This window comes from Pezoporus occidentalis, unplaced genomic scaffold (genome assembly GCF_034315485.1).
Source record: "Pezoporus occidentalis ecotype Australia unplaced genomic scaffold, CSIRO_AGI_Poc_V1 ctg81, whole genome shotgun sequence".
NCBI lineage: Eukaryota > Metazoa > Chordata > Aves > Psittaciformes > Psittacidae > Pezoporus > Pezoporus occidentalis.
The window spans coordinates 5,315,115-5,327,737 of NW_026916170.1; the positions used below are offsets into that span (position 1 = coordinate 5,315,115).

The following is a 12,623-nucleotide window of genomic DNA, read 5'->3' on the forward strand; positions in this document are numbered from 1 at the left end:
CATTAAAACCAGAATCAAAGGCAGGATGTTTCCACTTAATGTTTTAGCTTTGATTAAACATTATGTAATGTTAAAGATGGTGGTCTAGTAAAAATATCTTTCAAGTGGGACACCTGCTTCAGTAGGTCTTCAGCTCACACAGTGTCCTACCTTTGGCTGCAGGTGAGCCACCTTCCCATGGCTCCCCCTGCTAATAGCAAAGCTAGTGGTTAATTGTAAATACTACTTCTTCTGACTACTACACAGGCAGTACCAGTTCCCAGAGTGAGTGTATACAGTACCACTCCTACACTTTTTTTTTCAAAAATCCTGCAAATCTCCAAAACCTTATAAAATCAGAAGCTCATAAACCAGCCTCCTTTTGAATGTTAACACAAGTGTATTTTAGTTTTAAGGGAATCAAAAGTGATAAAATACAGTTTTAGTTGCAGTCAGTGCTCTCTGTGGCCTTTCTCAAGGGGGTTCATCCATCTTCTCTGCCTTGAACTTTTGTGATTTCACATACAGTTGAGCCGTGCTGAGGTTTTTCTCTCCCATGTGATCTTCTGTTCAAAGTGGCGTTTCAGAGGCCATAGATGTTAAAGAGAAGTAAGATGACAATTGGATCACTTTATACTCTCATCTGTGCACAAAAAAGTAGTGACCTTTTCATGTTTTAAACTCAGCATCTCAGTGTAGATGAAGGGGAATGACTCATGCTCTCCTATGTTGTTTGTACCTTTTGTGTGAAGCTGATCCATTTTAGACTCCAACTGCTGCTACCAAAACCCCTTCTCAGTGCTCACTGCAGAGAGCTGTTTGCAAAGTTCATCCAAGCAAAATTGTACAGATCATGGATACTGTGTAGTCTGGGGTAAAGAGAGAAAGGAAAAGATAAAAAATGAGAAGTAATTTGATACAGTTTAGGTAGCATGCAGGTACTCCTTCTGAATTTAATATACAGGTGCAATAGATAGTGTAAGGAATAAATATTCTTCAAAATCAAAACTGTTTATTACCAAGTAGGTCATATTTCCAGGAACTGTTTCTCAATATGCAAATTCGAGCAGTGATTGCTTTAGAATAGATATAATTGTATATTCAACAGAATGCATATTTTTTCCCAATGAACCATAGTTGATTTTATCTGAAAATTAGTGATTACCATTTTGGTGTTAATTACGGAGTACTGAATACATCTCCAGTGTTCAAAGACAGACTCATCTCTGTTTCATATCCCCAAGTCACTTGTGGAATAACCAACATCACTTTGTGATTTTAAAGGTACAAAAAAGAAAAAACAAAAAAAACCCTAGAAGATATAATTGAAAATGAAGGATTAGTGTTTAGATCAGGACCTCTTACCTTACCTTACCTTACCTTACCTTACCTTACCTTACCTTACCTTACCTTACCCGAAGTACAGTATTTTGAACTTCTGTGTGTAGATACTCTGTAAGTGTCTGTGAGAGACTGGGCCTGGGTGAAGACCAAGAGAACGGTATTGGTTGTTTTTATTCTGGATATATATACTTGCTTCTGTGCCTTTCTCTCTCTGCGTGCCACACAGGTAACCTGTAGCTGGTAGAGGATCATGTAGGAGATAATACGAGGTCTGAAAGAGTGTGGATGGTCTCAGTAAGGCATTGTTCAGAGCAGAAAGCTTGTGAGTGAAAGAGTAAGAACTCTGAAATGGATGCCTGTTACACAATAAAAATACAAGTCAATACAACCTTTCCTTCTATGTGCAGCCCACCTCATTTCATCCTCCTAAATAGATCTGTGAAATGTGGATGAGAGATGCTGGCAACCCTCTCTCCAAGTAAGGGAGAGAAAAGTCTTATGTCCTGCTATGCGAATCACGATAAAATGATCCCTTTGAAGGCATTCTTCTATGTGCCTAATTCTAAAACATTTATGCTCAAAAATGCACTTGAGTTTGGTCAGAGGTGATAGGCTCAGTCTAGCAGGCCTGGATATAAACATTCACCAAAGTGCTTTGCTAAGGTCCTGTTGTGGGGTAGGATTGTGGGGGCTGGAGAGGCAAACAGTGTCTTAGGAGGAGCTGACTCAAACGTATGGATTATCCAGCATTTTCGTTAGTACCAGCCAGGAGATCCTAATGTGGAATAATTTTCAAATGAAGAAACCAGACGCATACCCAGGAGCAAAACGCATACCCAAGGAACATTAGCGTTTAACTTCAGAGCAACTTCTGTGGGAGTATATACGTACTCATTGCAATATCCTGAAAATAATTGCATACATATGTATGTTAGCCCCGCCCTCCAGCAGTATCAATGGACTTAATCCGAGTTTTATGTTGAGTTGCAAATTAAGGGAATAGACTTTAAGAGTGTTGAACACATGGCTGCCATCCAATAACTTCAGTATGGCACCCACCCAAGGAAGTGCTCCAAGGCAGCCTAATCAGGGCAGAATTCCTGGCAAAAGTGCATTTGGAGACAAGGCTTGCTCTTTTTCCAAAGTAGAAAACTCCTTTGATGGCAGCCACAGAGAGCATTTAAAAACGTTCTCAGGTGCACCCTCCCCCTTTTTTTAAAAAAAACAAAACTAAAAATCACATTCTAAAGGCTGGAAAGGAAAATTGCAGGACTCATTTTAACACTTTTCCTGATCCAGTTGGGCAGTGAAGGCTGAGTAACAGCCAGCTGATTTCATTTTACTTCTCATTTTTTCACTTCTGTCAATAGGCACCGGCCCGTAACTTATCTGTAATACAATAAAACTCCCACAGGCTCCAGCAGGGTTAAACTAAATTAGGATTGAACTAAATTAGGTTAATTCAGCTCTGTAAACATGAATGGTGCCTAGGACTTAAACTGTATCATAAAGCTGAGCTAAATTCTCTTGTAATGCTTTAGTTTTCTACTAATATACATTCCAAAATACTGGTTTGGGGTTTGTGTTGGTTTTTCTCCCCCTGCACACACTGTGTTTTATTGCTTCTGTACTGCTCTCCACACTTCGCACAGTACAGTTCTAGCAAACGGTTATACTCAAGAGCTGTGGTTTGTGGCAAAAATGTGATGTGTTGGAGAAAAGATGGGAATGACTCAGTAACTCAGCAGTGGTGTAACTTGCTGGCTTGGCATGCACAACAGTGCAGAAGAATAGTTCAAACAGGCTGTGGAGGATGTGTGTGCTGGGCTGTGGGAGCTATGGTGGCAGGTTTTTCACTGGTAGGTAATGGAAATGGGACTAAGGGGCGATGACATTCTTCATCAGCTCTGTGAGGTGTGGTTTTGGAAGGAAGATGTGGCTTCAGATGTGCTGATGTCATGGAAACACTTCACCTCCTTCTGACTTCACTGAAAGCCAAATGCATTAGACCTGCCAGAAATGCAACATTCGGGAACAAAAAAGCACAAGGCACTCTGGTCAGATGAGTGAGAGCCCTCCAGGAAAGCCCAACCAGGATGAATGCAACTGAGGAAATTGGCAAATAACTATGAGATGGCATTTGATATTGAATCATGGGTTCGGAAGATTAGTTTAACATCTCATTCCCTAGACTAACAAAAATGGTGTTCTTTCTTCTTTAAAAAATCCAAACAGTTATTCTAAACATAAGCATTTTCCAACTATTTTCAGTCCAGATGCTGAATTTTTGCAAATCTCTTTTTTTTTTTTAAGACTCTTTTTATCTGATTTTTGTTATCTTGGATATTATGTTCAGCAAGTAGAAAAATAACACAATCCCCAGAGAGGAATGTAATAAAACTTTTTATTAAAGCCATACTAAACATGGGCTACTGTCATAGGTGGATTTGGATTCTTACATTTTGTACTTCTTTTTTTTTTATATAAAATTCAGGCCAAATTCAAGTGTTTCTCAGCTGCCAGATAGCCTAGAACATTAATTTTGGCCTCCAATAGTCTACGGAAATAACTTCTTTGAGTTTAAAAGATGAAAGGGCCACAGGCAAACCCAGCATCACATGGACCTGAAAGATAAAAATGACCTAGGACTGTTAAAGAAGCTATGGAACCTACAGCTGGAGAAATTATTCCCAAAAGACAATAGCACTTCTAACACCCCTTGGGGTTTCCCTTTTGGAGCCCATCTTGAAAAGGATGCTGAAATGTGTGCCCGTGCCTTGAAATAGCGTGTTAGGGCTCATACATGTAAAAGCAGCAAGGGGATGATGCTGTGATGAGCTGAGTGCCCAGAGCCCTGGTGGCAGCTGATGGGCAGGAGGAACAGGAGACAGCACTTAGCAAGGGTTTTCAGAGCTGCTGCATGTCTGCAGGAGAAGAGATGGCCAAAGCAAAGGCAGATGAACCCATCAGGCTGGTAATCAAGGCAACAAACCAAGCAGGAGGCAGGGAAAGGTACAGAGAGGGAGGCAAGGCACTGGAAGCAAGCCCACTGAAGGAATCAAGGAAAGTGATGAGCAAAACAGAAGACAATGGTTATATTTCAGAGAATAAAAAAAAACAACAACCCAACCAAAACCCCCCAAAAGGTCTTGTTACAGCAATTTTAAAGGCACCAGGTGTTGCTCCACCTGCAGTGACATGTAGCCACATCTCTGTAGCAACTGTCTGCATGTTCTGGGCTTGTGTCCTTCCTTTCCTAAGACTTCCACAGGTTTTGGACCCTACTATTCTATTAAAAATCCCAGTGGTAAAGTTAGAAACCTGTAGCCATTAGTATAATGGGAGATCCCTAGAGAGAAAGCAAACATTGCTATGTAGAGAATTTATTAGCAGCAGGAATAGAAGCCTGTATCAGCACTTTACTGGTGGATAAATCAGTGGGTTTGCTAATGATATTTCTCTTGATTGAATTGGATTTGTAAGGGAGAAACGCAGCTGCAAACTGAATTGCTTTGTACGACAAGAGAATAATGAGTAGCCAATCCTGAAAACCCAGGGTTTCTGTGTATATGGGATAACTTAGCTTCCGTTCTTGTTATTATTTTATATGCAAATCAAATTATCAACGCCTTTATATAATTGCTTCCTGGATCAAATTTATTCTAGAGGTTTTTTGCCTGTTTGTGTGCAAGAAAAAATTCTTCCCCTCTTTTTAGCGATGGTTTTACAACTAAATCCTAGTCCTGCTGGAGTCTGTGGGAGTTTTAATATATTATAGATATGAACCATTCAGAGGACACTGAAAGTGAACATAAAATACTGGAACTGCCTGTGGTTATGAGAGTGCTGTTATTTATTTGGAGATAGGGCCTATTACCTTGTGTTATTATCTGCACGTTACATGTACTGGGGTTTTGCATATTTGATATTTACTTAACATGCACATCAGGTTCTTCTAACAATAATGTTTTGGAGATGATCTGGCTAAGTGCCCTTATCAGCCTCTTGGTAGGTTGTTCTCTGGGGTTCCAGCCAGTAAACCTCTATGTGTTTTAAGCTCTAAATAGGCTACTGCTCCCCCTCCAAGGATTCACACTGAGCTGAAGCAGTGCCCACTGGAAAGTAGAAAACAAGATGCCAGCTGGCAAAGAGGGCTGAAAAGAGAGAAAAAGAGATAAAATCATTCTTAAATTGAGAAACTGCCTTAGCAACATCCTCATGTGCTGGGTGGGAAAAGATCATGGTTGCCTGATTGGTCTTTCAAATGGCCAAGCTCCTAAATCACAGCTATGCCTTGCTGTTGGAGAGATGGAGTTGACAGAGATGTACTGTTGAGACACACTATGAATTAAACAGATGGATTGTGAAGCCCAGGCTCTGTATCCAGTAATTGTTTCTCCCTCTAGGGGAAAGTCTTACAAAAGCTTCCCCTGGTGCTCAAAAGGATCATGGTGGTTTCACTGCATTGCAACTTTAGAAAGCCTGCTACTTTAGAAAGGCTTTGGTCAGTTGTTAAAACAAATAGGGACATTTACTCTGAGTGACTGGAGTCTACCCAAAGCAGGGAGAGACGAACTGGCAGTAACACCTTCCCACCACTTGCACAGCAGTGAGGAAGTTTTGTGGCTTAATTAGGAAAAGAGGAGAGAATGATCTCCCCTCAGCCACTGTCAGGTCAGGGACAACGCTGTGGGAAGTGTCTCAGCACTTTCTGCTTTCAGCACTTACGGTGCTAGAGGCACTGAACCTTTTTCTGGTCATCTAGATTAGTCCTGCTGGTTACTGAGTACATCCAGGCAACATTTCGTGCCTTACATGTGGGAGGTGGACAAGAGTGTGGGGGCTGAGAGATGAGAGCAGAATCAGGCTGCAGAAGCATGTGTGTTTGGGGTGGAGGGATGCAAGCTGGAGAGGAGCCTTTGTGAAAAAGACGAGGGAGCAAGAAGAGAGCACGGGTGGACTGAAAGTGACTGAGGCAAGAGAGACCCTGAAAACACCTCAGCTGGATCCTTGGAGATGCAAACTATGATGGACATTGCCAGGAAAATGCATCACAGTGCATATCCATTTAATTCCAGGTAGCTTTGTGGGGATGGCAGCAGTGGGAAAGGCACTGTAGGCGGTTTTCGTACATTCAGAATGCATTCAGATGTTATTTCAAGCCCTGCAAAGTGAGGCTGCTAAGCCGTTCATCATTTTAAAGGTTGCTCAGCTAAGAAGTATAAAAAACCCCCTCACATTTTATTTCTGGAAACCAGGAAATTAAAAGAAAACTGAAAAATTGGAAAAACACAACTTTTTTTTTGACTTTTCCTACTCGATTATTAATATAATTTTTTGCCACCCTACTAGAAAAAAGAATAAATCTGCATTGTACTTGAGATTCAGCTGTATGTTTTCTACCATTATTGTGGTTTTACATCATTTCACGCATCAAAAACCTGGCATGGAGGAAGTTAAACTAGCAAACCAAAATTGTTCGATTACTGATTTTAATACGGTATTTTAAAGTTTCAACAATATAAACTATTGTTATATTTCAGTAGGATGTGGTATCTTCTTGGACTGAAGTGAACAATTCTGTCATGCTGACAGGGACTATCGCACTTGCAGGCTATGCCTGGAATGAGAGCTTCCACAATGTAACACAAACCACTAGTGCAGTTAATTATAATCAATGTATTTACCACAAAAAAAGCTCTAGCCATAGCCATGCTGTAGAAACAGATTTCATTTTGCTAGACTTGAATAATGCAAGTAACACTATGAGACTGAAATAGCTATTGAAGGGAAGTGACTACAGTAAGACAGCTTTTTTTATCTCATTCCAAGCAAGATTTTACTGCTGTTGACAGGGAAAGTACAGGACAACTTTTTAGAGCAGGCCTGCGCAGTAAAGCACACTTATGAAGGGCAAGTAACTAATCCTAGAAGTTCTTTGTAGAAGCACTTTTGCACTCTGGAGATAAATGTTTATGCTCTGACACTGGAGCTGTAGATGACCTGAAGAGGGATCTCCGCAATGGAGCAAGCAAAGGAGGGAGCACTGAGCAGTTATTCATCATTCATTTTCTCTATTTTCTTTGCTGGTAGGGAGCAGTTCTGGAGTAAGGGCTTTCTGTAGCACAATGCAGCTGTTCTTTCTGGCATGTACCTGAAATTATCTAATCATCTGGCATTTCTGATATCACAGCCTGTTGCCATGGCACCCAGTCATGTCAAACACTCAGCATCGTGGCTTTCAGAGCAAGAGCAAGCGTCAAACGAGCAGTACAGTTTGCATGTTGAGTTCAATGGCTAACAAAAAAAAAAAAGGTAACATAATGAAGACCACAGGACTGGTATATAATGGTAAAAACAGCTACTGTGAGTGTTGCTCAGACACAGGGCTTCTCAGAGGTGGTGCCAAGGAAGGTCTCTCTGCATGCTCTGGAACACCCAGGGTGGTGACACCAAAACAGGACCACAAACCAGCTACAGCACTGCTGTGACACAGCTCTCTGGCAGAGCAGTACAAATGGAAACATCATGTTATGCTCAGAAAGAATCAGTATAACAAATTATTTCTTGCCTCTAGGAGAGTATGATCTGGCAATACTGGAAATCCTACATTCATCAATGTATATATATAAGATCATTAAAAAGTCATGAATATTACTGTCTTCCCAAATGTAATAATATATAATGCCTCTTAGTTTTTAATTGCTTTTGGTTTATAGTCCAGTTCAGATTTATATTCTGTAGTCATGTAAGGATTATTTGGTTTGGAGCAGCTCATCAAACTTTTGTGTTTCGAATGCACTGCAGCATAAACTGGCTGAAGTTTTAGCTTCAACCTCATCACTGTGCATGAAAGGCGGACAATGGGATGGGAGCCTTTGGCTATTACCCAACCCTTTCATGGAATATGCTGCAGACCAGAAGTGTGCCTTTGATGAACTATTTCTTAAGTAAAAACATACTTCAAGCATGTACCTTTGTCACAACAGTAGTTCCTTTCCTTCTGTCCAGGGAAAGGATATTACAGTACTGTAATTAATACAGAAAAGACCAAGATACATAATCTGTTCCTGCATTTTGATTTTTGGAGCCTTCTGACAATGGACAACTTAAAACTTGTGGGAGTCTTGATATTTTATTATGCTTTGCAAAAGAGAGGTGGGACATGCAGCCTTAACTAGCAGAAGTGGGGGTGACAGGAAATGGAATTTGTTTCAAAGCGGAGCCTAATTAGTTTCTGATGATCTGGTTGCCGGAGGTAGTAGAAACCAGACATGGTGACCCAAGAGCGTTCCTATCCACTGCAAAGGATGGGAATAAGATTTAGCTATGTTAGAATCAAAATTAGTGAAATACAAGGCACAGACTTTTTCTTGCTGGATACTTGTACATGTCTAGACCAAAAGGGCTAACTGAATCTTGGGCCTCTGATTCCTGCTATGGTTCCTACTGAGGCAAAGGGTATGAATCTGAATCGTGCAAGCATGCTCCTTGACACAGCATCTGCAAATCTGCAAACTCAAGGCACTTTAACATAGAAAGTAGCAATGAAAAATAAAAACCTTAGAAGTCTTGGGTTAAACCCATCCATGGGTTTGCCCAAAATGACTGTTACCTTTTGTGTTCAGCAAGGAAAATAAACGTTTGCTTTTCTACATGTTTTGTATTAGAGAAGCTGGCTAACATGCCTGAAGAAAGAAATGTAAATGTGAATGTTTCAGACCAAAGCAGGAAAAATCCTCAAAGGCTCTGAGCACTAAAAAAAATGCGCTTGTAAGTTCTCTTCTAGCAGCAGCAACATTGCCTTATGAATGCTTATGCCTGTGGAGTCTGCCACCTCCAGACCTGCTCATCTGATTGCACAAGCGAGTGCTTCCTTTAATCCTTTTCACAAGTTACATTAAACAGCTTAGCAGTAGGGCTTTTCCAACTCAACTCCTTTTGACTTACAGCAATGGACTGATCACACAGTTAAGAGCTGCTGACAGACCTTGATGGCAGGAAACTTTGGTGGAGTGAGCCACAGAGGTGATTTCTGCACCTAGCAAAAAGGATGTGTGGGATAGCTGAAAGCTGAACTTCTGGACTGAGATCTTTCAATCTTCATCTTCAGCATAAGCATGTAGAAAGATTCAAAAGATCCCTATAAAGATACCAGCAGTCTAGTTAGCTTCCTATGCAATCAGAATGGCAATTGCAGCTGCCTAGGACAGTGTAAGAAAATTCCATGAATAAAGTAGTCTTCTGTAATGTAACTTAATTTTTAACAGCCCCTGATAGGCTTTTGCCTCACATCTTTATTGAATCCAGATTTTGGTATAAACTGATACTTTTATTAAAAACAAAGTCTGAAAATTAAGGAGGACCACTTTGAACTGTTTAGAAACAATCCCTACCAATCCTTTCTACTTTTCTCATCCGTTCCTCTCCACAAAAGTATTTCTTTGGGATGGCTGTAAAGAAGAGCCATGAGGATGGCAGTTTTATGCATTTTGGCTTTTCAAAAAGGCTTTGTAGGCAAAAGATCTCAATGTAGCTTAGGGAACCAGCAGTTGTATTGGCCTCATTAGGCTGAAAAGTATTTTCTTTTCAAAAACTATGTATGTTCTCACTTTGTTTTTCTTGCTTGCTTAGAAGAAAATGATTCATGATTAAAGGGGACAAAAACCTTCTGTGACTGTGTAATTAGTAAAATCCATGCACAGAGAATCCTGATTACACACTCAAAGTGCTCAAGATGAGCAAGGTCTTTCTCCACTTTTGGTCAAGCAAGATTTCCACGCTGCTCCTGCCCTGCCAAAATTCACACTTGAGGCTGATGCCTGTGTGCTCACTTACTTCAAAGAACAGACTGAGTCCAAGCAATTCTTTTGCTATAATAACTAGGTTGCCAAGAGAATACCCAGATAGCAATGTCACGGTCCAGCACTTACCCACCCAGAGCTCCACTGCACATGTCTCTGAGTACTAGTTCAGGAATTTCAGCTATGTAAGAATAGATGAAGGAATGTGAGGCCCTGAACACACTCTGGCCATAACCGACCTTCAGGACCACCTGAGGCTCCCTCATCAGCTGCTATTCTACCCAGGAGAAAGCCCGTAAGAAAGTCATTCCTTCGGCAGGATCACAGGAGACAACAGGGCAGGTTAGACAGGGTAGATGGTTGATGAAGCAGCACACAAACATAAACCCAGAATTTTGTCACAGCATGAATGTATTATTTATCAACTAGTATATTCCCCAGCAACTTACACTTTTAAGAAACCAGAAGGAAAAACAGGGCTCTGGATGTTTCCTTTTGACAGATTGTGTTTCACATTTTGGGCAATAATCTTGGCCCTTCTGTAATTCTTTCAGCCAAAATATTCAGACTAGCATACCAAAAATCATACTTAAAAATCCAAATTTAAGCAGCTGAATCACAAAGTGTCTTGCTTTTCTCAATTTCTATTCATGAAGGTGGACATTAGCTGGACTAATGCAACAAGAAATGAAGATGACAGTATTTGAAATGTACTTCATATAATGAATGAAAAGCTTTTGCAAAGAGAAAAAGACGGAAGCGGACAAATCCCTATGGATTATCAATGTGTTTATCCTTCACAAAGTCTGCTAAGAAATTTAGGTTGCATTTTATTAAAGCTTCTTCTAAGCATGACATGTTTGCAGCTATCCATTATACAAGACTATCATCAGAAAGGATGAATACTTACCAGTAAGGCTCACCGAAAAGTTATACTCATCAAAAATTGTTTAATCTCTTCTCAGCTTGCCTGTATGCACAGGCGTACTAAAATGTCAGGGGCTTTGTGGGGAAGTAACTCTAAAAGGATGAGTGTTCTTGACAATGTCACCAAAGCAGAAGAGTAAGCAGATTTTCTTTTGGTAGGAAACACAAAGGTCATTGCTTCATTTGTATGTTAAATTTACATTGTGCCAGTTCTGAAAGGTTTTTATTATTTTAAGAATGTTTTCAGTAGAAAAGATCTATTACCATTTTTCTCCAATCTTCAAAGCACCTTCAAGCAATCACAAACTCTTCTTCTAAAGATGAGTCTGATTTGTATATTTGCATGTACCGAATGAGGAAACCAGTTTCTGAAATTAAGACTAATTGCTTGTATGACAACTTGTACTTGCGACTTAAGGGTATAATTCCTTCTACTGGGGCTGGGAAAAGCTCATGAGAAACCTCCATCAGCAAGTGAAGAATTCCCTTTGGGCAGAACTGTAGAAGCAGATGGTGTAACTGAAAGCAAAGGTGCAATATTCTGGACAAGAATCAAGTCTGCAGCATCACAGTTGTGTTCTAGTCAAGAAGCTGACATAACATTGTATTTGGGGGAAAATAAAGCACACATGGTCCCATGATTGGGAAGTGCAGCATAATACATATGTGCAAGAAAGGTGAATGTTACAGACATTCTGACTGAACAGGCATTTTTGAGTTGCAGTTGCATCGCTTCCATGATCATATGCTTTTATGTGAGATATTTCTTAGAATGTAAAATGACACAGGAGATAGGAGTAAAAGGACTGCAACACAAAACCCCCAAGTTCCACCAAACCACCAGCAAAACAGACACTTGGCCAACTACAGCAACAGCCCATCCCTTGAAATTCAGGAGCAGAACAGAGATTATCCACTAGCAACTCAAAATCTGCAGTGGTGTGTTCCTCCCTTGCAGGCCTCAGCACATAGTTCCTAAGGAACATTTAATCTAGTTCTTTCTACTTCTAACCTCATGAAGCATCGTAAACCCTCATAGAAAGATTAAAAGAATCAAAGGCAAAGATATTTCTTGTATATTCTACATGAAGTAGGAAAAGAATTCAATGTTTGTCTCATATACGGTCTGTACAAATACTTTTGGAAACCAGAATTTCTGCTTCTGCTAGCTGAACCAGTTGGACGAAGAAACAACCACAGGAAGAACTAGGAATTGTGCTGAAAAGTAAGAATAGCCCAGTCTTACCCATCCTTTCTTTCTTTGGTTCTCAACTGCACAGGGAAGACACCATCATCACACTGGAAACATTTCAAACAGGAACAGAGAGATCTATGCATGTTAATCTGGGATGGGATTTTCCCCCAGAAGATGCAACAGCCCTCCCATTCATTCTGTACCACGTGTGTGTGGTATTGACTGGCATTCCTGTGAACGTCTTATCAACACTCTTCATGCTTCTCGGTATGTTAAAACTGTCCTTGCTCTATACAGCAGCTAAAAGAAAGCTTTAGCATCTGAGAACTGGAGTGCTGAAGTATGGAAGTTTCTTTATAAATAATAAAATTCAA

General features: G+C 40.4%; 1 long non-coding RNA gene across 1 annotated transcript; it reads right to left on the reverse strand.

Annotated features, from left to right (window-relative positions):
- Positions 1-359: 359 nt before the first annotated feature.
- LOC134156051 (uncharacterized) lies at positions 360-2,767 on the reverse strand. Its single transcript, XR_009961812.1, has 2 exons — positions 1,370-2,767; positions 360-1,339 (listed from the first exon to the last, which is right to left on the reverse strand). It is a non-coding gene; the product is annotated as an uncharacterized LOC134156051 (long non-coding RNA).
- Positions 2,768-12,623: the final 9,856 nt, after the last annotated feature.